This window comes from Belonocnema kinseyi, chromosome 2 (assembly GCF_010883055.1).
Source record: "Belonocnema kinseyi isolate 2016_QV_RU_SX_M_011 chromosome 2, B_treatae_v1, whole genome shotgun sequence".
Lineage (NCBI taxonomy): Eukaryota > Metazoa > Arthropoda > Insecta > Hymenoptera > Cynipidae > Belonocnema > Belonocnema kinseyi.
The window spans coordinates 136,543,122-136,546,824 of record NC_046658.1 but is presented as its reverse complement, the minus strand read 5'-3'; positions in this window follow the sequence as shown (position 1 = coordinate 136,546,824).

The following is a 3,703-nucleotide window of genomic DNA, read 5'->3' as shown; positions in this document are numbered from 1 at the left end:
TTTTGAAAACTTCATGCTTTTGGTGTACCTTTTAATTTGTTAAGCAAATATTAAACTTTAATTAAGGTTAGCTTAGTTTTCACAGTTCGGAAGATATTTGAAAGTGATTGGAATCTAATAATTTTTGCTGCCTAATCGGGAACTTAAAATAAGGGCCGAAACCGCATTTCTAGGAATTAAACTTTGTAATACCTCCGCATGCAAGCCTTTTTATAGAGTTACCCATCTGGCGAGGATAATAAAAACTGATTCTCAGCTTTCTGATAAACCAATATTAAAACTAATACTAGAATTCTATTCATTTACTTTGTGTCATCTAAATAAAAAAAAACATCTTTTTATTGTTATATTCTAGATGGTGGGTACTCAAGTGGGTCAAAATAACGTTTGATTTTGGATATTCAAGTAATGAATGTCATAGGTAAGAAAATTTTCTAATATTTAGAATCCTTGATTGGAGACAGAAGAATGTGGATGAACATTTAGGACGATAAATCAATTGTTCGCAAAAGACATGTGTAACCGCTGTTTTTTTTTTTAATTTAACCAAATACATTTTTTTTAGCAACATAGACTACAAGTCTAGCAGATTTTAGTACAATTTTCATTCATTTAAAAATATAAACGTGGAAAACGTGACGAGCTTTGCGGAATGTTCAATAATAACAGATTTTTCTCAATTTTGGAACTCATAATTTTTCTGGCTGTTGAAACGAATAACATTAATTATGGAAACTAATGTTGGTGAAATAATTTTCAAAAAATGCATACCGAAATATATACAAAGTTTAAAAACGAATCTAAAATCTGCTTTGTAAAATACATTTTTTATTTCATAAAAAGATTATAAATTGAAAGTTAAATAAATCCTAATAGAGGTATTTCTGATGATGAAACTAAAAAATATTACGTCAGAAGTCAACAAAATCTCGAATTGAAAAAAAAATTCCTGTCGTGAAATGTTCCTAAAAGATTTAAAAATGTCATGCTCGCCTGACTTATCGTGTTTTAAAGGCAGCAGTGATTTTTAGAATCGCTTAAGCGAAATCATTAAATATATTTAATTTATTATTGCACGAGAACTTTATGAATATCAAATCTTTCCTTTCAAAATTAGGTACGGCGGCATCGTTAAACTTGGATGGAAACAATTTATCGGTAGAAATGAACGACTTTTCTATTTTCCATGGGAAAATTTCACCACCGGAACGTAACTTCTTACCCGCCTGGATGTACAGCAATAAAATAGAGATAAGCTCTATTTGCTTTTTTATCAAATTAAAAAACTTGTCTTATCAGGGAATTCTTATGCCTCAAGAAGAACTATCAATTGGTCATGATCCTTTTCCTCATGGTCCATATTTTGCCGAAATGCGAATAGGGGGACAAAAATATTTTACAACTTCGATATTCGATTACTATGAACGTCTTCCATCAAACGTACGCGTACCCAACAACTGTATTTATGTACGAAGTACAAAAGGCGTCATTGTAAGTGCACATTTAGGTACAAAACATCCGCGCCTTGCAAAAGTGGCTAAGCAAGAGTAGATATGTAAATCATCTGCCTAAAATTTGGTATGCCTAATCGTATCAATAATTGAGCTCATCGCTTATCAATATCATGTAATTATGCTTCAATTGGCATTGGCTCTTTTGGATTTATAAAAATAAACGAAATAAGATAAATATGAAAGTTGTTTTTCCCTCATAATGATTTTCTAAAAAGTACGCATCAATGATGGATATTATTAATAATGCTTTAATTAATTACTAAAAAACTCAAATTCGTAATTGTTTCATTTATAGAAAAAACTAGGGGTTCACTAAAGTTGCGGCTGAAATAAATGTTGGTATCATTTAGAACTTCATCTCAAATAGATACCTGTAGTTCGTTTAGAGCACTCTTGAGAAAAACATAAAAAACCAATCACAAACAAGACTCTTGCAAAGTAGGGCTGATAAGTTAGGAATCTATTCACAGTTATCGACGGATGTCTCGAGACAAAAATTTTCTTGCATATGAATATGCTTTCATGTTGACAACTTTGTTACTTACCTTCAAACCATCTTCATCAATCCATTATATCTATTTTCATTGCGGTATTATTTTTTTTTTTAATTTTTATCATTAAGTTATGTATATCAGAATTCGATTACATAACATTTGGGTTACTTTCATCAAGTGGGCATTTTTTTGCATCTCCTTTGGAACCAAAAATGGATTCCAGTTGAACCTTAATTTTTTCTGTGTTTGGACATTTGTGTTTAAATTTTACATGAAGATACTTTTGTTCCCTTTTTTCAGGAGTGACATAATATATTAAATTTTCCTTGAATATCACGCGTTACTATAAGAAAAATTGTCAACGTATGTATAAAACTTAAAAATAATTATTAATATATTAAAATGGGTATAATATAACTATTAATGTTATACTAGAAAGTGTTTTAACATACAACTACTTAAGGAGTTTACGGGTGGAATCAAATAGCTGTAATTGGAGGGGGGGGGGGGGCAAATCGTTTTGAGGGTTGCTGAGAGAATCGTTTGCCAGAGTATTCCAGAAAGGCAGGGAAAAGGAAAGGATTTAAATTTAAATCGATTTGGCGGTCACCGCACAAAAGCGCTGAGAGAGCGTGGGAATTGCATAGAATGGTAAGTAGACTCGTGATGATAATCATCAATGTGCTACCACAGCGAAACATCTTTCAGTGAGAGGTCAGTATAAAAGTGATCAGAAACTGAAGTGGAAACGTGCGATTGTCAAAGTCAGCATTCTGAACGTGTGGTGTTGTTTATGTTTGAAAAAAAAAGGGGAGAATTCAATCCTGTAATGTGTTTGGCTGTGGCTTGACATGCGGCAATAATGTTTTTCGTTATTGTTGGAAAATATATATAGTCAGATTTAACTCACCGTGATTGCGTGTGAAGGCGTTTGCCCTATCAAAAAAAAAAATTCGGTTGATGTTCAGACAATGTCCGCTAAGGTTGGCCTTGGATTAGGTAAAGTTAGACCCATAAGGATCTGTTTTTTCTGGAGCCTTTTTTTAAAGGAGACGGGTGTTGTTCGGAGGGCGAAATCTTTTTTTTTTTATTTTCCTGTAGTATGACATCTTAAAAATATTCTCTAAAAATTTAAAGTCGATCGGAACGAAACTTGCCACGTTACAGAGCTGTAAGTCTCCATCCATCGAACGGAGCAAAATAGACCTAGTTAGCGAGTTAATACTAAAGAGGCTAACATTCTCTGACGCCAGGAACAAAACGATATCCTATATATTTCATCTGCAGCAGGTACTCTGCTTTATGGAGCTGAAATCCATGATTTAGTGTAAAGAAAAAAATACTTCTCTACACTTTTGCCGTGCCCAAAAATTTAAACGTGTTTTTCTCAAAACTACAATTTTCAAGTCTCTGCACAGTCCCTGAAAAAACTATTGCACCGATCTACTCTAAATTTTGTATAATAGAGATGTAAAAAGATCGTTGGATCATATGCATTTCTTCAATTTTTTAAAATCTTTTTTATTATTTTATTTCCAAAGATTCATTGGCGAGTTATACTGTGCACCACAGAGCATCTTTTTCGAAGGCGTTACAGGTTGTTCTTAAAATTTCGCTAACAAATTTACAAGAGTTTCTAAATGAATAAGTCTTACCGATACTTTAGGTTAAATCGCTGAAAAACGCTCTTTTTAC